General features: G+C 34.2%; 3 long non-coding RNA genes across 5 annotated transcripts in view; 2 read left to right on the top strand and 1 right to left on the bottom strand.

The window, feature by feature from the left end:
• The window catches only part of LOC116166656, an 82,966-nt gene extending 60,379 nt beyond the window's left edge, over window positions 1–22,587 (top strand). For 2 of the 3 annotated variants that reach the window (XR_004144373.1, XR_004144372.1), the window contains one exon: window positions 20,458–20,997. This is a non-coding gene — a long non-coding RNA (uncharacterized LOC116166656). Of the gene's footprint in view, window positions 1–20,457; window positions 21,427–22,456 lie in introns of those variants that run through there. The other variant, XR_004144371.1, reaches the window with a different exon arrangement.
• On the bottom strand, window positions 14,150–16,229 carry LOC116166659. Its single transcript, XR_004144375.1, has 4 exons — window positions 15,922–16,229; window positions 15,440–15,611; window positions 15,087–15,337; window positions 14,150–15,037 (listed from the first exon to the last, which is right to left on the bottom strand). It is a non-coding gene; the product is annotated as an uncharacterized LOC116166659 (long non-coding RNA).
• On the top strand, window positions 18,361–20,332 carry LOC116166660. The gene is made up of 2 exons (XR_004144376.1): window positions 18,361–18,719; window positions 18,772–20,332. It is a non-coding gene; the product is annotated as an uncharacterized LOC116166660 (long non-coding RNA).
• Window positions 22,588–23,814: the final 1,227 nt, after the last annotated feature.

The following is a 23,814-nucleotide window of genomic DNA, read 5'->3' as shown; positions in this document are numbered from 1 at the left end:
TACCAATTTTGTTACTGTTAACGTATTACTAATAAATCAAATTACTTACTTTAAATGCCATCCTCAATATTTTATCCTGTCAGCAGTTCACCCAGTGGCGCACCGCCTGCAGCTAGATTATCTAATTAAATTAAAGGGGTGTCTGTAAATCATCTGTTTCTATCTCCGTTGTTATTTAACAATTAAGATCTCTTTTACGCACGCTAACCCGTTTAAGTCCTAAAGGGATCGAATGAGTGAGTACCTACCTACGAAAGTAACTGTATATGAAGATGAACCGATTTCCTATTTCAAACTTGCATTTCATCATAAAGTAGGTATATATAGTTAGACAATGGTAGGTACTATTTTTAATACTTCGAAATTAATGGTTAGATAACAGTTTTTTTTTATAATTAGCTAATTAATTACCCAATTCATGCATATCGTAAAGTTAAGAAAACTTGCCTACCTACTTATCTAATTAAGAATTAATGAATATTCGAGACTGTTCGTTTTATTATTCAAACATACGGAAAGAAGAGGAGATAGATACCAGGCAATTTAGATTCTATATATTTACTTTAAAAACTAGAAAATGTATTTAATAATTTAACGGGCCTTTAGATACGTTTAATAAGATCAGTAAGTACAAGCACGCTGATTACTCTATACAGTGTAAGGTAATCGGTGGTACAAGTTTGTGCATATCTCTGAAAGTAATAAAGCAATACCTACCATCCACCTAATCGTTTAGACTATACTTATGTTTGCACTCTTGCGTTTTTATTTGAACCGCGTTAGTAGTAATATAGGTAAGTAATAATAATAATCGCATAATTGGTAAATAACGATCAATCATTCTTTAGGTTGTAGGCTTTTATATACCTACCTATACCTAACCAAAACATCCTATGCGTGGAACGACAATGGGTAGGTAGGTAAGTTGTTACCTAGAATTTATCAATTTTATTTCATTAATAAAAATTAGGGTAAAACATGTTACCTATTACTTAATACCTAGATAACTGTTCTTTAGGTTAAAGTAATTTTATCTTCTTATTTTGTTTACCTATGGTATTTCGAAAAGTTAAAAACATATTATTGTAACTATAAAACTGGAAAATTACAATTTCTATGTGTACCTATGAGTAGGTATATGGGAATGTATTAGTGTCAAAATGGAAAGGAAATCGATAAATTGTTTAAAACTATAAAGGTGTTTAACTATGGGTACGCCTAACGACAAAATTCATCGGAAGTTGATGCTTATGTCAATTGAAAGTTGTTTGAATCAAATTCGAATGTTCACACTTGCACAGATTCATGTTTATAGGAATTATAAATTGTGATAGTATCAAATCTTTATGTGGGTTGGTATACAACTTGAAAAGTGAGTATATAGTTTAATTTATGAGCATTTGTTGATGGCTAAGTTTGCGTAATTTAGACGTTGCAAGACCTTGTGGACAGTATCTGCTGACGTTGTTGGTTGAAGAATTGCCTTTAAAGTACCTATACATTATGGCAGTAATTAGCAATACCATAAATTACCAATGTTTACCTTTTATTCGCGCTGCAATATCAGAGTTCATTCATCAGCTCATTTAAAATTTATATCACGCAATTACTGTAAGGTCTATTTTAGTTTTTCGAAAGGAATAATTAATGTGTGTCAAAAATTTTGTGCAAACAAATATTGCATTACATTAAATTTACATTAAACAATTGCTGTTATTGACGTTTAAAGTGTCTTGCAAAAGAATTACATTAATATTAACTATACATCCAAAATAATTTAACAATTAAAGACGTATGTACCTATAGCAATGTATTTAAATGTGCGAAAGCAATATCTATAAGTACCTACCTCAGATTTTATCTAAAAACTCCAACGTATTCATAAACATTAATTTTCTGGAAGAAAGGTTTGCAAATTTAATGAGGGTATTGTATTTAATTCTACAAGACAATGTGTAGTTATGGCACTCTATAGGTATACTACGGTCGAGGATTGAATTACTTTATAATCTGAAATTTACGGAATGTTTTATGTTGGAGGCCATGACAAGGTGTTAGGTGTTAGAGGCAAATAGAAATGAATGCAAATTGAATACAATTTATCGATTCATCCAAAATATTGCAAAGTACCTACATATCATTTCAGTACTACCTACTTATCATACACCTGTCTGATCTCTATCTTTATTAAGGCACGTTTACCATTTTATGATTGTCGTTAGGACGTTATCAAAAAATTAATAGTTACCACACAACAATACGACGTTGTAAGTGCTACTGTGAATTATTATAATATTCGTTCAGGTTCCTAACGGTGTGGTGCAACTACGTTATAGTAGAACTGTTGAATACCTACTTAGGGTTGACATTTTCTCACTTTGTTTTGGGTTGACATACAGAATGACGTGCGATTGTATAACTCCCAGTTGGTCTTTGGTATTCAATACTGCTACTGATCTGATAAAATATACATCTCCGTTTAACACAAAAAATTCGTACACTATACAAACTCGTTTATTCAGGGAGGTAGGTACTTTATATTACCGTCAATTATCCATACCGTCACATAAAGTCGCCTATAATTAGGAATAAATAAGATTTAGTTAAGATCGAAAAGAAGTATTTATAAGTACCATTAAGTCTAGAAGTTATGACCATGCACTTGTTCACTTTTTCTTTTGCATTTTCTGAACGCTTATCTTGTAAACCCGCCTTACAATTAAACCAGTCTACAAAACCGCATTCTTATGCACTGTTCTGAATTTTATTTGACTTCAGAGTCGCTTTCGATCGACTTTTTTCTTTTTTCACGGGGTGTAAGTATAAATATGCCTGTGCGGATTTAACTCGTATACCATACATACATGAAAAGCGCCGTTCTTTTGCGCATATTTATTGCATGTTTTCATAATACAATCCACAGCACGTGCGACATCCCTTGTACTTTTTGTGCGCAATTTACTTTGCCTCTTATGTCAAGATATGAACAAGTGCGTGTATACTTCTTAGATTTTATTGGTCAACTACCTATATTTCGGGTACCTTTGGAGTATTATACAACTCGGATAGTACGTAGGTTTCTATTATCTTTTATATGTCGAAGTTTTACTTAGAGTGTGTCACCCTGTATTTATACCCTACTTTTAGTTTCATTCGTTGATCGAATGTAGTTGAGACACGCGACATAATGTTAACCTCATATACCTATTTTCACTGGTAGATACTTAGTTGGAAATATCGCGACATCATATTTTTGTGCTGAGGGGACAAGTGTGTTCATTCAACAAGTGTCGGTGCCCACGATAGGTCAAGATGTCTTGAAATGAAAGCTTCATCTCCCTTAACTGTGCCAAATAATTGCGAAGTGAGTCAAAATACCGGCACATGCTCATACCTATCGAGTCAGCAAAAAAATTATCTTCATTGGCGCACTGTCTATATAAATTCGATGGAATTTAGCCATTGTATCATTTTCAATGTCCAACGTGAGTTCAATGGCACAGAGTAAATAGAAGATGATGTGATTTTTTGTTCACCTTACAGGATAATTCACATATCCCGATGAACAAAAGGCAATACATCAGCCAGTTTTCCAGAACATGCTAATATGGTGAAACGGTTACTGTAAATGGAAACTAAGTAATAGTATGGATTTGAGTATATAATTCATCTGTGACAGAGATGGGAATTTCCTTAGACGAGACCAGACTTAGAACATTCTGCCGGCTACTCCGAATTAGGTGTTTTGGCAGTGTGGCCTAGTTATAATAATTATATATATAATATATAATAATAATATAATTAATAAATAAATAAATAAATAAACAAATAAATAAATAAATGTCATTATTCATTATCGGAAGTTATTAGGTATCCTATTACACCAAAACATATCAACTGACTAGGTATAGGTAGGACCCTATTAAGTGTACCTATACCTTTGTACCTAAATATTCGGCGCTTTACGGATAGGAACTATACAGCCGCAGGTCTTGACATTACAAACGGGGAACTCACCAAACGGTAATATTAATTTTTCTTCCATTTTTCTTACGACAAACTTAAAATTTATACTTAGCGACGTAAGATTAACAAAAAAATACTATCTAATTGATTTATTTTTCACTTTTAATGAAGTTAATTCAGTTATTTTAATAATTATTTTAACAATTCCGCTGATCTTGTTTAATAAATCAAAGTACTTTGCATCTTTCATGGTAAGCAAATCAATTGAAATTATATCGCGACAATTACGACTCGCGAAGTACGGAATGTACAGAAAGTATTCACTCGCGGAGTCTGAAAGCGACCATGTATTAGGAGAGTGCGATTCATAAAAAGACAATAGTGCTAGAATTTGTGATTTCACCAGCCCACGATTATTTCACGGGACAGCTTTAAATTTGCCTTTTTGGAAAATTTCTATTAAGAAGATTCGGCCAAAATCGAGGTAAAGCAGTATAGGCATCTCAGGGTCAAAAACCACTACGTGTAATGTTCCAGCGAGCAGGTCTTTGGAAATTAGAAACGAGTCGTTAAAGGCTCCATCCAGCTAAGGTCAGCGATACTCCAATTGTCACTTTTAAAAAAAAGTACATTGTTTTATTACTTACATTTGATTACGTAAGAGAGTGAATTAAAATTAACTTATTAGTTTCTGTGCGTCATCTCGAACGTTTATTAGATTTAGATTTGTTCCTTTAAGAATAGGTACCTAATTCTTATATTTGTTTATTAAGTTAAAACATATTTCTGGCAGGTAGGTTTATTTTACTTCAATGAGATTTAGGGTGTCGCTCTTTTAGAGAGGTCGTCAGAATTTTGTTTTCATTATTTCAAGATTTAATAATAATAGGTAAATGTACATATTTATTTGCTTTTTGGAATTATTGCCATTCTAAAAGGATAAGTTTGGTAAAAAATATCAAACAATATCAAAAAATATCAAAAAATAAAAAGTGCGCTCTTGATGTCTGTCTTTCTGAGTCACAAAGACTCCGGAACTACACCACTTGCAGACTTGGTATTGGTGTCATTCGATCAGAAATTAAAATTTATTCATGTTTGTATTCTCGTTAAGGCATGAAAAAATCCATAAGGGCTATTAAAATCGAAAAAACATCATTTGAAAGTGCACTCTTCGCCTCTTGCTCACAAGCGGCTTAACGAATTTTTTTATAATTTATGAGAAATACACTATACTACTTACACTAGATCATAACGAACCAATACCTGATGCCTAATGTGCCTTTTGGTGATCCATTTGAGATCATTTATCAATTTCCAATTATATACATTATATGCAGCTCTTAACAAGTACAAAGCATTATAAATCGTGGCTCATTCAAATAATATAGCCAGCCTATATTTACCACAAAAAAGTCTAAACCCAACAAGGGCATTTATGTTAAAATAAATACATATTTCTTTCTTAATAAACAATCAAATAGTATGCTTGCTGAGATATACATGTGTGTTGAATTATGAGAAGTTTATTACTTCTGTGGAAATATTTACTTGAAAGTGCGTGACTTTAACTTTTAGGAAAAAGTAGACCGAACACGCGGAATCCAATAAGAAGAAGAAATAGAGTAGGAATGGCACACAAATTTGTATCTATACTGTCTGGGGCCGTCGAGGCAGGCAATGTTTAAGTACGAATAGTCTCTAAGGGAGAAAATGAAAGGAGATAGTCTGCCTTGCAGATAAGAGAAAGGAATATAAGCTCATTTTATACGGTGGCTAAGGTGCAAGTTCTTGTCGTAAAATAGACAAAATACCGACTAGTGTACCTTCACGTTCATGGAATACATAACTTGTTTAATTTTACCACTAACCGGATATTTATGTCGAAATTTCACACTTTAACTTAACGTATTTAATAAGTAATGCAACCATCAATTGTTATTAGGGCAAGATGCGCGTTTAATCTTATTTTAATAGAATGCCCCCGATGTGAACGCTTTTATTTACGACGCCGCTCTCTCTTAAGCTAAAAATTGGAAAACTTTCTATTTTTAAAACTCCATCAGGTTGTATTATACGCTGCAGTGTGAAACGTTAATCTTGAAAAGGTTTATAATTCTTTAGGTATAACCCTTTCAACCCTTTTTGACTAAATAAGTAAAAGCTTGAATTGAATTTAACTTTCTCTTTAAACTGGAAATAATGTATATTTTTAGAACGGGAGGTAGAATCTTTTCGTGTTCTGAATAGATATAAGAACAATCTTCGTTTATACTGCTCGATCTCCAGAAATAACATTGGGAAATTGTAGGCAGGGTGAGCAAAATAACTCTATAAATAAAACGAAATAAGCAATAGTAGTAAGAAAGACGGACGGGAATGGGGGACAGGTGAACAACGAAATAGGCTATGTTTACAGAACTCCAATTGTTCCCGGAATTTTCCCGATAAACTACATCTGTAAGCTGATTGTTCGTACGTCCAGACTCGTTCTTATAGTCGTACAAACACATTTCACTGCACCGAAACGCTATCCCGTAATTTATATAGGCATGGAGCTGAAAAAGTGCAGAATAAGAAATCTCGTTTATTTGACGCGGTGCTGCTTTTTATAACCCAATTTAGAACTAAAGCGTTTAAAATTTCCTACTGATTTGATTGCAAATTACGTTTTAAGAAATGCCTCTCATAAGCCAAATCGATCAAAAAATTAGATAATCTCACGACGTTAACATACTTGCAATGCGGCAGAATTACACCTCTCCCTTTTTATAATTTCCTTTGAATAAAAGGTATTACGGTGCCAATTTACTGAGCAAAATCTGTTTATGATGGGAGAGAAGAACCACATTGGAATACGGATTGGTTAATCGACAAATTTTTAGCAAACATCTACTTAGGTGAAAAGGCTCTCAGGTATTTCCTATTTATTTTAGGAAAACCAAAGTCGAATTGAATTGAGTATTCCTATCATGATTCCGTTTCAAAACTTTTCTTGGTTATCGAGCATTTCTTTCTGTATTTGAAATCATACCACTTTCTAGTTTTTTATTCATGCTCAAAACGAATGTTCTGTCTTATTTCCAAGAATTTACTTCAGTTCAATATACCTACGGAATATGACTTCTTTAATGCTGAGCAAAAAGAAACAATAAAGAAAAAACAGTAAGCGCATGGAAATTAATACATTCACTCCACGTATCCCAGTTTTTTCAAGAAAAACTTAAAATTTTGCTGGAATTCTGTGTTTCGGTTCAGTAAATTTTTCTCAGATTTTCCATTCTAATATTTTTAAACATTGATTACCCTTAATCCTCGTTTGTGAAACCGGGCACTAGACAACTAATTTTATCTGAGTAAGTATAATAGGCTAAGAAATTTAGGTATAACGAAAAACATAAAAAAAACAATTATAAGTAACCTAAACTGACCGTTGGCGTTTTCTGTACTTGCATAGCCTCCGGATATTAGAACTCCAGCAACCCGATGTGTTCAGTAAGTTTTTTATATATTTGATCATTTGCATTTTATTCAAACTGTACAGGGTGGCTAATAATTCATGACTCACTTGTGAGATCTCCGTAACAGTAACAAATATACAGTGCATTTGAAATTTTTCGAAAATCTTTGAAAATAACTGAGATCATGGAAAATCTGAAAATGTTAAATTTCGTTTTCATTTTCCCTGGCTTAAACTGTCGGGTTAAACCCTTATATGGGCACCTTTTTTCGGAGGATGTGAATCTGTTAACAGTATTTCCATTATAGGGTAGATGTAAAACATACAGGTTACTTCTTATTTCTTTTAGACCAAATATTGGATTTTACAGAATGACATAGAGAACAAAAAAAAATAATCACATGCACACTTCTTTTTTTGTCCTCTATCTCATTCTGTAAAAATGGCGTCCATAAGAAATAAGAAAGAGGGAGCCTGTAGCCTGTGTACAACTATAGCGTGTTATCGAAATACTACTGATAACAGATTCAGATTCTTCCATAGAAGATGCTAACGGGAACCGTCGATTTCCGATCGTTTAAGCTATAGGAAAAATGAAAACGAGATTTGAATTTTAAATTTCAAATTTTCAAATTTCAAATATTTTTCAAAAATTTCAAATGTGTTTTGTAATCACAAAGAGGGGAGGTCCCAATGGTGAGCGACGGATTTGAATCATCCTCTACAATAAAGGCTTACGTTGGTAATAAAAATGGCGCAACATATTAACAAACGCATCGTCTTGGAAAACTTTCAAACATGCCGCATACACCAGATATACGAGTAGGTACTTACAAAGGTACTTATTTAAAAAGAAGTTTAAAACAGTTATACTTATTTACGTACGCATTATGTGCAAATGGCCCGGTAAATACATATGATCTCCGCGGTTAAGTTTTTCTACATCTAATGTTCTTTGGGATTTTGAAAAATCTAAGGTGTTTATCGCCCAAAATTTCGTTCACATGCGAAAGAACCTTTATGTGAACGAAATTTGGTAGTTTTGGGTTTTTGATGATGAAAATGACGAATCCAAAAAAATTCCAAGTTTGCACCTAAGCTGATGCAACTTATAATCGTTGAGTGAAAAATTAGCGGTTACTCAATGCTATAGATAATGAAGCAATGGATCACAGAACACGTATTAATAGCAACATTTGATGTTTTTCCAACAGAAGATGCTGAATTCTACTGCACTTCTATCTACCTACATATACGAGTACTACGTTCCGCACACGATTCTTGAATAGGTTATTCATTTACATTTTCTTTACTTTCTTAACATATAGGTACAACCTTTACAATTGTATAATTACACATTTTGTTGTTTGTATTATAGTAGAACCATTTACTTTATTAGGTACATTTTCTACAAAAAAAATGCAACATACTTGAAATTCTTAAAATAACCAAGATTTTTCAATTATTTTTCAGTGGCTCATCTAAGTCTTTTGCTTTTTATATAGGGTGTAGCATCTAAGACTTCTTGGACTTTACCACAAAAGAATATTTGCAGATTTGGAGAGTATAGGTACTTGAAAAGTACTTATTCTTTTATGTAACATGTTATACCATTTATTTTTTTATGGAACGATTTCGCTTTCCTTTTCTTCAGTTTTTCGTTTTTATAGAGAAACTAAATCGTCGCCTAAATTTTGAATTAAGGCATATAGACTATAAGACCTCTTCCACTGTGACATAATTTTTTTTAGGTATTCAATCCAAAAGAAATATTTTTTTTAATTTAAAATTCCACCCCCTTAAACAAATTATATATCAGGATTGCCGAAACTACAACAGCAGCCGCCGAAACTGAGCGTATGTCTCATCCAAAAAAACATAGAATAGATGGGCAATATGAAATTCGCAGAGAGCGCGAGGTGACGCGGCGCAGCCGATGAAACCGAGCACATATCCCATCCACGAAAACGAGATTTCTCAAAGGCATTACGAAGTTCGCGAGGTCTGCCAGTATAATACGAGTATACCTAATAATATATACCTACTTATTTGCCCAATATACCTATAGATAAAAATATCCAACTATCGAGTACAATAATTTACAGGGATTCGTAAACGAGCCGAATCTCCTATAGGTAAGTGGCGCTATAGGTAGGTATGTTATGCATTTTAGTTATGTACAAGTAATTTGCGAAGTAGGTATGTACATACAACATAATTTCATAATTTGATCTGTTTTTACAAATATTTAGAATTTCTGATGATTGATATTTTTCTAGCACAACCTTATACCCCAATTTAGGTTTAATTACCTATACTTACCTATATTTATATTTACCTAGCTAAGAACTAAGGGCATGCGATGTTGCAATACATTGTTCAGTGGGTAAACAGCGTATCTAAGTAGGTATATGCAGGACACTTAGATTACCTGTATAGGTAGGTATCAAAAAATACCTATTTATTTATTTAATCGTATATCCATCATTTCTAATTTTCAGAACTGAATTTGGGAGATTCCAGTTATGGAAGTCTCTACTAAATTTTGTTTGCACAGGCGCATTCTTAACATGCAACTGCACAGCGAACGCGTCAAAATATATACCCGCTATTTAACAAAAATGTGCACGTACGAAAATAAGAAGTGTTACTTCGTTATTGAGCAGAGTAAAATATTGATCTACACAAATGTGGTCGGAATTAATTAAAGGAACGACCACATATTTCCTTTCATAACACGAGAGATACTCGTCACAACAAAATTACAAAAAAGGAAATGGAATGTTTGCATTCAGAAAACTTACAATGATGGCAGTCGATACTATGCATGTAATAAAAAATGAATGGAAATGAAATACTTTTCCTTATCTCGTGTGTGAGTAGATAACGGCGATCCTAGAAAAAATGCGCATCATCAGGTGTGTATCTTCAGATTGTAATATATACCTACCTACCATATTAACATGATTCCAAAATTTGTACCTATGTATTGATGTTCCTGCATTTCTTTAAAATACAAGCCACACAAAAATATAGAAATATTTGAACTTCGCTTGTCTCATCCAAGAAAACTCTAATCAATACCACACACTGCCGCCACCAACGAGATGTAGCTGTCTTAAAACGTTGCGACTCGATTCAATTCAGTAATATATTTTTAATATTCCACCATCGACAAAGGTTGCGTAGTAGGTACCTAAATATTTCATCGTTCCTCTCGATTTTCATATTAACAATTTAATGATTAACAAAACAAACTTCAAATACTAAATCCTTGTTATAAAATGGAATAAAAGTTAAGCTTTATTTATATTACCTATGTCCCTATAATATAAATTGTACAATATAAGTATAGCGTGATTACCGAACATTTACATAAATCTGTATAATACTCAAGTTCCTGCCACTTAGTTTTATTTAGTAGTCGTTACCATAATGGGATCGTTTTGGTAGTGATCTAACTATAACCACCATCGCAACTTTTCTGAAATTTCTATAAGACGTATAGGTAGATATATATGTACATATTGCCCATTATTTTCAATTAATTACTCCAACCTGTAGGGTGAAATGCATGTACCTATAGGTAGGTATATACAGACTCATCTCTTTAAATATAAATGCTTGCCTTGTGCTTTCCCTCCGTACTTCTCAAATGGGATACGCTGGTAATGAGCTTGTCTGTGACGTCATTGTGGTAATGCGTCTGGCTGTAAGGGGCTGTCAGTCATTGATATCGTGTAGTTGTGTTTTCGTCATTGTAGGTAGTTTACCTAGGTCAAGACTATATATGCAGTCATTGACATGATGCGTATCGTAATATAAATAGGTAGATTTTTCTTTTTAAAAAATTCACGCGGAAGATAGATGTATCAAATTTATTGAATGTTTACCCATTTGGAAAAAGCATCAGAGAAATGAAGATTTTTATATTTATCCATAGGTGCCTATACAGGTGCATACGTTATTATTTTTATTCATGAAACGTTCGTACTTGAACACTTTCCACCAATTGTACAATTGTGGTAGGTCATAACGTTTATAGGTAAACACATAGATATTCGGAAGTAATAAGTCAACTGTGTAGTCATTATTAATATTCCGGCAGAGATTGATGAGCACAATGGAACTGCCGGATTTCCAGTAGTGTGCGTTTCCAGAAAATATCCTATTAATTTTGTGGCTGCTTTATGACCAATAAAAATTATAAGATGCACGTGTCAAAGGTGTTTATTATAAGCATCAATTGAATGAATACTGATGCTTTTAATTTCCTTTTACTCTCTCAGCTACCTATATTGAATCTTGACATTTTTGCGAATGCAGACTCTCGATGTCAGTGTGTGACATGCTACACACCTATCTAAGTATGCATGTTATTAATAAAATTCCTCTATGGCGGTTTCTAGTGTGATATAAGTCGAGTATTACGAGGACGTAAACTGAAGTAAAGCATGTTAACAGTCAGAGAACACATTCAAAGTGTCACATTTATCTATCATCAAGGATATTTTCGTTTTGGTATATAAAGTTGTATTTCGTAGTAGGTGTAATTTAAAACGCATACCTAGTGCAATTTTTAAGTTTTATGATGAGCATCATCTTGTAATGCCACAACTTAATAAAGATGCGAGGTTGTGTTCAATTACTATAACTTAATCAATTTTTATTTCTTCCCCTTTAATGGTTTCAATAAACCACAATATACTATTACATATCATAATGATTCAACAGTAGGTATCTAATTGACGGCGTCCCAACGATTAATAAAATTGTGTTTATAGCATGTAATCGCTTAATAGAATTTAGTAAAATATCCAGTAGTTTAATAAATAAACTTTATTGACTGTTTCCTAAATGATAGATACATAACAACTAAAAAAAACTATTACAACTTTATCATGCTCATTGTATTTTATAACAAAGTCAGTTTTGGGATGCTATTAAATTACACGTAGTAAAAGGATTATTTTATTACAAGATAGGCAGTAAAACTATAATAAAGTGCGCTGTAAACACGGTTTTAAATCAAGGGTCACGCGAATTTATGTCTTTTTATGATATATGACTGTTTAAAGATGTTCACTTAATTACGTTGTATACATTTTTAACTTTTTCCGCTTTTTAACTGAAGGTGAGAAATTTAGAATGAGACATTAACTTTATTGTGGTACCTTATGTTCTTGTAAATTAAGGAATCGCTTGCATCGTAACGTTTTACACTTGATGTGTGTGTAGGTAAGATAATTTGAAGTTTGAACTTAAGGTATAACTTTCATTCCCTTTAATAAAGCAGAGCCGCCTGCGTTTCCTTTAAAGAGTATGTAAGTACCTAAGTGCTATCTATATTTTTTTAGTTTCCTACTACCTTAAAAAAGTTCACTAAATAAATTTATTAAGTAACACTTTGCTTACCTAAGCGCTATTGAATACCTATAGCTTTCTTAATATGAAATAAGTAGAATTTTACCTAAGTAGGTATAATTATTTTTGCACGTAGCCACAGAGTACCTATAGGTAGGTACGTCTATACTGTATAAATTTGCGTGGTGGTAGGTTTCATATGCACATTTCATCAGGGTTTAGTGTAATTTAAATTGGGTGGATGTTAATGTAAAAATGGCGGGACCTACCTAGATTTTGTGGCATATCTTGTAATTTTGTAGAAATACTTCTTCGCGAATAAACTTTGGTGGGACTTTAAAAGAATTAATTCTACCGCAATTTCCTTCTTTTGTTTTACATCGTCCCGTTGTAGGGATAGCATCTCGCATCTAAATTGTATGACATCCAGGAGAGATTCCCAGCAGCCTCAACAGTTCAGCGGGAGATTTCAACATGGCTGCGACCCCACCCGTTGTTGCTATAGTAACAGGGGGCGCCCAATCAGGGTGTAGGGGGCACCATTATTTGACGGTTGCCCTCTTGTCCCTCGGACTCCGACGTTAGAGGAAATCCTGCAGCTGCAGCATGAATATCAACTCCGCTGTATGCACATGCGTTTGGCTGCATAACACCTCGAACAAATCGATATTTTTATCCACCGTTCCTACCTACGCCTCGTGTGACGTGTACCTACTAATTAGCCACTTTTTTCTTAATTCAAACACGCCGAGGCGACCATCTATTGAATTTTTTTGTAATTTGCCACAACATATTTCTGTTTGTTAAGGTTTGCAACTCCACTGTACCAAAAATATTTAAATCTATCCTTACAAATAGTTTTTGCATCAATTAAACAGTTTACACCGCACCCCTTCAATTTATACCAAAACTGACGACTTCAAAGAGACATTTCACATTGCCCGAAAGTTAAGATGTAAAAATGCTATAAAAAGAAAAGTTTCTGAGCTGTTACGGCTTAGGGCGAGTAAGCGATTAGGTGAAACATAAATTTCGAAGAATAAGACAAATACTGTTTGAAATGCAAAAAACAACAATTATGCTCCAAATTGAATTGAAGTACCTAACTGATGGAGTTACTATGAAACTTATTCAGTGATATTTTTAGTGCAAAAGTCAATCCTACTATTACTGATGATGTTATTGCCTTTATATCTACATTTTTTCTGTATGTAATCACGGAGAATAAATACCTATAGGTAATTTCGAGCATTATTTATTCTCCATGGCCAAATGCTTCCACTTCTAGGTCTAATTAAAACAAGTTGCTTAATATATTTATTTGAATAGTAATAAGTGCATATAACATAGGTAGGTAGGTACATACAGGAGTATAAATTAACAATTTAATCGGTTTTACAATTATATTTCTGCAGCTGAATCAAGACGAAGAAGATGCGTCCAGAAGGTCCAGCGGTGAAAAGTGTGGCCTCCTGTTACGTATACTGAAGGTATACCGGACAGAAGACACTCAGGATACATTCAGTATACGTACAGGGGGTTTACATTCTGTCTTCAAAGTGATCCTATCGAGCAGAAGAGACACCTAATCTATAAATTAGAATAACAACTAAGTATGGTATTAAACATAAACATGTGCTGTTTACTATAAGATTAGGGTAGGGTATATAGGTGCGAAAAATACAGAAATATTCCACATAACTAATCCCTCAGTGGCAATATTTGAAAGTAGAGGGTTTACTGAGAGTTCCCAGGTGAACACTTTCCTATAGCTCGCAGCCATGTTTCCTTACGAAAGTACTCGTGGGGTTACTAAATTTTACCTGCTTTTTGTACATCCTTACCCAATACCGATAGATTTAAAGGGGTGCTAAACCCAGGGGAAATTGCAGTTACTTAGACTGTGCTTTAATGCAATATACATCATTTACAAAATAAAGCTCTAAGATTCTCAAGACGCGATACATTTAAAGTTAAATTTATGGGCTGTCACTTTAAGGTTCTATATAAATGGAATGCTGAAGCGTTTTGTAGAATCTCAAAGCGAACCCTGCACATTTTATGATGATTGATCAAAGCACTTTTCTAATTTAGTACCGCACAAGTACCTTCGTTTACTGCACTAATCGCTATTGCGTACGGTAATTAAAGTTATGTAAAAATAATTCATGCTCACCAACATACGCGAATTTAACGTCCCGTATATCATTTTAGACTTTTAGAATGTTGTCTAGAAGAAGTCTGCAACTAAAAAATATTCAAGTCATTAATTCGAAGACGTGTTTGTTTCACTTACCTGTCAAGTATGAATAACAAGTTGAGGTGTGCTATGTGATTCTGTTAGGAAGGTAGAACTGCTACTAACTTAAAGGACGTCTGTTGACGGTATGTTGATCTCACGTCGCGGCGTTCAACTGTAGACGTCGACGCCGACGCAATTCGAAGGGTAGCTTCCCCGCGACTCTGTGGGCAGGATTTACTATTTTATGTCCTATATTGAATAGAGACTGTGACAGGCTGGGTGTGGTGGATGCAACCTGAAGACCGCTGAAATAGGAGATTCAAAATGCTCTTTACTAGTCTGTTTATTCTATACAATCATATTCTAAGATTGTCTACATAAACTTTAAGTTATATGGATATACCTACATGCACGCAGATAAAATGTCAGAAGGTATACATCGTTTACGATAAATTTTGGGGATATCCGCCGAAGCAGTCACCTTCTGTATCGGATTCACATGGATAGATTAAACATTACTGCATGCTGCATAGAGGAGGATCTTGCATCCTATTTTCCATTTAAAAAGGGCGTGGTTGGCTAAAAAATTCAAATATATGAAAAGTATGCATTACTGTATGAAATGTAAAAAAAATTCATTCGTAAGTAAGCAATTTTTAAATCCCGAATCTCAATTAAGACAATTAAGGGATCGTGTAGCTGATAGGTACTGGTAATGTACAATAAATTTGCATAAATAAAATACACAGTAACCTTGATTTTTTTACCTATAAATATTAATGCTTGTTTTTCACCTGTTTGAAATTTGATTTGTCTGTTTTTTGTGGATCATAAATCTTCTAATGTAAAAATCGTTCTTTCAAAGGGAATTGGTGAATTATATACATACCCATTATGCTCTTATTATCGATTTTGGTGATTTTACAACAAAGCTGCTTTTCTATGCGTGTACCTCGAGGCATATTTTGAATCCGTCGGGCCGCGGGCGCGGAATAATTGTGCGTAGAGAACTTCACCACACTAGCGTCACGCAACATACTACCGTGTCACCAACTTTGTAAGTAGATATTTCAGCTGTCACGGTCCATCCTCGTCAAGCCCGGCCCACCACCTAAAAAAAGTCAGATGAATATCATGATAAAAGCCATGACGTTTGCATCATTGTAGAGTAGCTAGTTTATCGTCTAACCGGTATGTTTAATGTCTGCAAATAATGGGGAAGCCTGCACGTTTGTTGTACCAAGGTGCTTACCACAGTTACATGAACGGCCCTTTAAAGTTTGCAGTTTATAGAGCGTGGTAAACATTCGCGTTATACGATGCTCCTATTCCGTCGCTAGTTGTGATCCTCAGATTGTCTGTATTAATGCAATTTTATGAGCAAAAGGATATCTATTCGTTTTGTGAAGTTGTCACCCTTTGACTAACAAAACAGTGTACATCTGTTATACGATATGTACGTACCTACCTAATGCGACATAATATAACTCTAAACAATTAAACATTTGTCCGGTGTTGGACAGACACAAGATATCTTGACCTAACCTCTTAAGTACTTACAGTCCTACATTATAAATTGTATATAAAAATCAAAACCTTGGCGAGGCACCCGCAGCTCGTTAGTAACTCTAGTAGAGAAAATTATTAAATCATGCCAATCTTCTACAATATACCTAAAATATGAACCTTACAGCAACCTTTGGATGACGGACGGTGTTAGTGGATACCATTACTTTATACCTATACTTAGGATTTAAATCACTGTCATAATCTGCATCTCGTGACGTTACTTATAGTTTTACCACAAATTGTATTTTAGAAATCGAAATTAAATGCCTACAAATGCTACCTATCAATTACGCGAAAGTTGTCCAAATTTGACTTCGTATCGGCTTACACAGTCGGCTTAGAAAAATGTAGCTATACTTACGTACAATTGAGGCAAATGATTGCATTTCTGCTATTGATGTTATGAACACAGTTTGCTCGCGTCGCATCAGTGCATATTCTCGTGTTATGACCTCAATTCACGGAAAGATAAATTGTTGTCGTCTACCCACTTATGTGTCTGTGAGTGCGTATGTCCAGAATTCTTTCTTCATTATCTATCGCATGAATCGATTTGAATAAAGTTTTCGATTGAATGCGTCAACCCTATTAATTTTGGTTGCGATTGGATAAGTAGCTACCTAGTTTTTGAATAAACGAAAGAGGAAAATTGAAATCGAAAATCCTGCTTAACCAAAACGGTAGGAAGTTAGAAAAAAACGCACATTCTGTATTCAATATGACATTTTTTCGATATTTCGTACCGTTTTTGAGCGCAACGATATTTAAGAAATATTGCCATAGCTAGTGATACCTAGTTGTTTCAAAAACGGTATAACTATGTTATTGTCACTTCTATTACCTACAGTAACTAACAAAGAAGTAAGTACCTACTAGGTGCTTTCAGGCAGATTTTTTCAGTCCCTGTCTATATATAGTACCTACCGATAGTCATCGTAATGTGTAAGTATACAGGACAATGGAATCTTCTGCAGCTTGTATATTGGAATTACATTTTACGCATTAACACACATGCAGCAAATAATAAGCTGCTCTCTATCCCGCATACCTACTTTTACTTAGGCCCGAAACAATACGGTAGGTAATGCTTTATTACCAGTTACCAGTATATTATACCAATGCAGCGTGTATTCTATCCTGAATACCAAGCGAGCCATAGGACGAGCCCGACGAGTTTTTTAAGTAAATATCTTATAGGTACATATTTATAGATCCATCATGCAGGATGACCCATTATTTCCAAATATGATGTCAAAGATATAATATGCCGTTTTGGAGGATCATCAATGTTAAAATAATATAACAAGGTGTTACAATGTAACGTGAAAGTTACATTTAACACGTAAAAACGTAAAGTTAATAGAGGTATAGCCAAATGAAAGTACAAATCGTTTTCACTATTTACAACCTCATAGTTAATACAATTTCGCGATCTTACCCTGTTTGGTATATAGGTACCTACTTATTTATGCTGAAAATCTGAAATGAATCCGCGAGGTTGAGGGTGGAGATTTATTTGTGCGGCTGTTGTCAATAGGGTAGATGAAAAATTTTTTTAAACCACTTATAACTGTTCGTATACCTCTACTATAACTTTAAAATATGATATTTCAGCAAAATAAATCATATTATTGCAAATTTATGCAATTTAAATTGTAGATTTTTATTGTAGCGCCAAAACGCTGTTTTGTGTCATGGCGGTGGCGGTGTCTGTGACGTCACAGTCCTGACAATTATAAACACATAACCCCAGCGTAAATAGTTTAAAAGATTTCGTGATGAATCATAACTACTATAAGTGGTGCCCTACCATGGGGTACACCTTGTCGTGGTGGTAGGGCTCTCTAGTCACATTTTTCTATGGCACAGCTAAGTATACCAGGCGGGTAAATCTGGTTACAAGGATGCTGTATCATTCAAATGCTTCATGGAGTAGAGAAATCCAAAAGGGTTCTCGACGACTGCTCATTAAACGTAATATAGAAACCTATATTGACATGAGCAGCACATGTTTCACGTACATTAACTCCCGAGGCGTGCGGTAGACGACAATTTGGACAACTTCCGAATCCGATTCAGCCATTTGCCGATAGGGTTTCGAATAATCGGACTAGATGGGTAAGAAGGAAGCATGGGGAAACCAACTATTTTGTCACGCAATTTCTAACAGGGCATGGAGAAAATGGGGTGTATCTGAAAAGAATAAGAAAGATGGACAGTGATGCCTGCACAGACTGTGGTGCTGTGGATGATGCAGGACACGGAGTGTTAAAGTGCCCAAGGTGGGAAGCCGAGAGATACCGCGTCGCTATTAGAGTAGGAGAAGTAATAGAAAAGGGTAACATAATCGAAACAATGCTGGAAAGTGCAGAGGAATGGAGACCCCTCTGGAAGAATGCTTGAGCGATGCCCGGAGGCGGATATTTTGGAGATTAAGGGATAAGGGGTTTTAGTGGGTGTGAGCCCCACACTACCGTTGCGAACAGACGGTGTGTGGTAAAAAAAAGATCATGACTTGTTAAACGTGATAAAAGAGACTTGATGGTAGGGCAAAGAAAATAATTGTTTTCTTCGTCGACAACTAAGGAAACTGCATACAGCTTTGCGTGAACCGTATGTTGCGGGCAAATTTTGACTTAACTGTGAATAAGTTGCCATCACGCTTAAGAGTCTTCTGTTCGACTGCACCCAATGTAAGGTTCCATAAGAACGCCCGCTATAGGAACTGTTTTTCCAAAAAAAGGTGTTTTAAGAACTACTTTAAAATTTAGATCTTTATCTACAAAATGTTCGTAATGTAAAAAAGTTGCGCTTACGTAGACGTACAGAAAACTCTTAAAGTGGACATAGCTTACTAAATCATCTCCATATGATAGCTTCGATGACCTAAAAACAAAGCATCTTATATCACAGTTTTGATACGGTTCTGTGCAACGTCTCCCTGTCTACACTGATACGATACGGGGATACGATACGAGGATACGCAACAAATCTGGACCGGTCTTGTACACATTCTTCTAAATAACTCATTTCTTGTAATAAGCTTAACTTAAAAACCTACAAGACTTATATGGCAGTTTTCTGATGAGCAAAAATCTTTCTGTTTGATGCAAGAAATATTCCCAACATCATTACATCATTTTTTGGCAGATTTGATGCTATCAGCTTTCGTATACCCACTTTCCATTCCTATCTGGTTTTAAAAACTAAACTTTAGGATAATATGATCACCATAAAATGGAACAAGCACTAAATTAAAAAACGTGGACAAACTATATCAACGCACAGAGGATTAGGATAGTGACGTCACGCGCTCTGATTGGCGTTTGATATCACGTGACAAATGTCGTTATTTTTTAATTTTATTTTTACTAAAATATAATAGTTTCTCTTGTACATTACCAAAGAAAGTTATTTTGCGATACCCTGGTACCTTACTCTATCTTATGAAACAAACATTTATTTATTCTTTTTCCACTGTCATGTAGCCTATTTGAACTCAATTGAGATAATTAGTTTAATCCCTTGATTGTTAACGAAGACGAATTCTTGTGCAATGCAATATTTTTTCTCTACTATAAAGCAGTATAGATTAGATAAAACTTTGAATGGAATCTTAAGGTAAATTAAATGCTTATTTTATTCATTTAGTCGTTGCCAGCATATACGTCCAATTAATATGTAGGTAGGTACCGGATGTGTCGTATCATAATTATATGTTTTTATATCTTTATCTTTATTTGTTACTCTATGCCAATTCCAAACGACGAAATATGCAACAACAAAAAATTTTAATTTTATTTATTGCTATTGTAAATTTTTTTAAATATCTAACGATGTGTTTTTGACTGTTTAGGCCGTCAATACCACGTAGAACAAAATGTGGAATGCAAGGATTCAAGTGGATTAAACCTCAGTTGCAAGCTGTATAGAAGGGAATCAATCTAGATACCGCACGCTGCAGAAGAGCAATGAAGATACCTAATTTATAAACAAATTGCACAAAAGCATTCAGGATACATATACTAGACATTCGTATATTGACAGAACTACAGAAGATAAAAGCAGTCATGGACAAATTAAAAACGCGCCGAGTGGAGTAAAAATATGCTCAAATGTACGTTGATGGAAAAATATACACATCGCCCAAAATTTAAGTTCGCTATACCAGTATAATATATATAAAAAATATATGGACACCTTTGGTATAAGATTTGTCAAAATGCGCAAACCCCGCATTTACCTACATTTTTGTATCGCAATCACTATTCTAGATAACATAAGAATAGATTAAATTATTACTAGTGTTTTGTTGACATTCGTGGTTTTTGTTAAATAAGCGAATCGCACTGACCAAACCAAATCTGAAACTTCGTAAATCCGGTTACCTAGATAACTAGCCAAGAAGACCAAAACCTTCCTTTGCATGGGAGGCACTTGACTAAAAATCTTCTTTCATTTTTTTACCTAGGATAGATGGATAGATAGATTCTTCTGACATCGTTTCTCGGGACACAGACCAGAAAAAAATGTGAAGCTTAGCCAGAAGCAAATGATGAAAATACTGTAGATCACATGGTGGAAGAGATAAATAAACTGAGAGTTTCCCATTTCGACCCGAAACTGATTTTTGAAAAATTGGATAGTACCTAATATATTTCCGCCTTGTCAACGGCCCTATATTATTTTAGATTCAGTTACATTTCCAGGAGTGCCATGTTTCGAATTGTGTAAAATAAAGAAGCGCACCTTTAATGCAAAACTTAAATAAATATGCTTTTTCTATCATTATTGGAAATACGAGTATAATAACGAAAATTTATGGGTAGGTATTAGCTAAATGTCTAACAAAATATTCCGTACTTATTGAATTTCAACGATAGGTACTAAACCTATAGAATATCTATTTCAATTCATTTTATTTAAATAAGTTCTAAAGATACAGTTAAGTATATAGTATCAAATTACATAAATGTTTTCAATTAATATTCAATAAACTATATACGCTGCATAATGCCATCAACGATTCACAAACGATAGGTAGGTAGTAAGAAAATCGCACTATCCAGTGTTTTTGAATCGATAAAAGCGGTGAACGCAAACTGCGTATATCGTGCCCCTGCAATCTTAAAACGGCGAGATGATATCATGGCCTTGTTTTGCTTGCCTTTACTAACAGAACCCATTTCGGAATTAACGAGGAATACTAATGGCGAGGTATCCTATCTGATCGTGAGCAAATCTGGGATAGCGAATACATATAGGTAGGTACAAGTCCTAAAACAAACATTAAGCTTTTGATATGAAATTCTGCTTGTTACACTTTCCGGAATTAGTTTTCACGGGACGCGTTGGTCAAGGTAATTTTAATAACAATGCGTGATACCTTCGAATTTAACTTGTCCTTTTGGATTAAACTCATAGTTCCATTTTTATTCATAGCCAGAAACAATGGCTTCTATAAATTTCCGGATGATGGCTGTGGTAAACAAAATAAATGGGCTCCTATTACTCAGAAATTGCAGTTCAATGAATCAACAGTTAATTAATATTACACAAGGCTATCTGGATCCCATTCATTCTGGATTCTTAACTTTGCATTGCCCCCTCTTTAACACCTAGTGGTTTGTAGAGATTTTCTTTCATGCGTAATCGTGTGTTACCTAATGAATGGCAACGATGTATTTGTAGGTTGGAGAAATTGTCACATGAAAAGAGTTAAAAATTTTATTTACCACAAATAGAAGCAACAATAAAATTTAAAAAATGCCTTTTTAATTTGTGATAAATGCAAAGTATAACAATAAATTAAATTTCGCAGTAAACCATTCCATTCATAAAATATACCATTTCAGGTCCCGTTCCATTTCATTTTGAAAATGCCGCAAATCCACGCTGCGGCTTCGAAACATAAATAATTTGTTTCCGGTTACATGAATTAATGAACTATTACACCTAAATAAAAACGTCTATTAATCACATTTTATTATACCCATAGTTCTTTATTTACCTCACTTAGATTTAATTACATAAATTAGGTATTAAAAAAAGATGAATTTATATTATTTATAGCATTTACTTAATCATTAATTTAGTTTTTTGAAGAGGGTTTTTTAGGAATACCGTCTATTCAAATGAGAACAGTGCTACGCGACCACTATTTATAATCTGACCTATATAGCTTGCGCATACTCCCCAAGATAAAGTAAGTATAAAGCGCACTAAAATGTAAATTTGGAGGGATATGCTGCAAAATTTTTGTTATGTTGAAAATGCACAGAGGCTACATGACTCTTCGCGTTAGTGCCTACTAGGCTCAATAATGAATTTTACGAAGTCCTATTTCATTTCAAGATAGTATGTATAGAAGTCCCAACGAAACGAGGCACCGACCGGCGCAAGAATCGGATGGAAATAAAATAAAAGATCAAAACAATAATAATATATTATAAGGTAGAGAAGGTTAGTATTTCTTGCCTGGGTAACCAGATGTAAAGTGCGAAGGCAATAATAAACTTCTCTGCCGTGGTAAATACATTATTTTTTCACTACTAGTGCTTGAAGTCTTCTAAATTAGCATAAATTATATTGTTAAGAAAAAAACGGTTTGACATAATTGCTGGTTTATTAAATTCAACATATCATAAGAGCGTTACCTTGCAAGTGAAGAAAAGGTTAATAATCATGTCATCATAGGCTAGTATAGTGAAAAATAGATATTTGTACCATTAGAGAAGAAAGTGGAGTTTTTCAACTTGAGTTCAAAGTTTCACACATGAGCGTAGCGAGTGTATCAATAACGAGAGTTGAAAAACACTTTCTTCTCAAGTTTACACATATTTTTTTCTGAAACTACCGCGTGCGAACTAAAATTATAAGATAAGTTGCATGAGTTTCCACGAAAACCTACAGGGAATTCCTCTAGACAAAATTGACTGAAGGTACAAATTGTTGCGTGCACTTTGAACACGCGTAACAAAATTACCTTTAGTTGACCACGGTAAGCACAGGCAATGTAGATGGGTCGGGGTGGTTAATGGGTTCTCTTCTACGGCTAGTCAAAACAAAGCAAAAATAGATAAGTAAACCGGATGGACGCCACTTAGTCTTATGGTAAATTGAAAAAGAAAGAAAATACTTACTGAAGAGGAGCAAGATAGACTAAGAGATCCTTGTTCAGGTCTTGCTACAGCTGAAAGAACCAAAAATTATA

The sequence above is a fragment of the Photinus pyralis genome, unplaced genomic scaffold (genome assembly GCF_008802855.1).
Source record: "Photinus pyralis isolate 1611_PpyrPB1 unplaced genomic scaffold, Ppyr1.3 Ppyr1.4_LG3b, whole genome shotgun sequence".
Taxonomy (NCBI): Eukaryota; Metazoa; Arthropoda; class Insecta; order Coleoptera; family Lampyridae; genus Photinus; species Photinus pyralis.
This window is presented reverse-complemented; position numbering and strand designations above follow the sequence as displayed.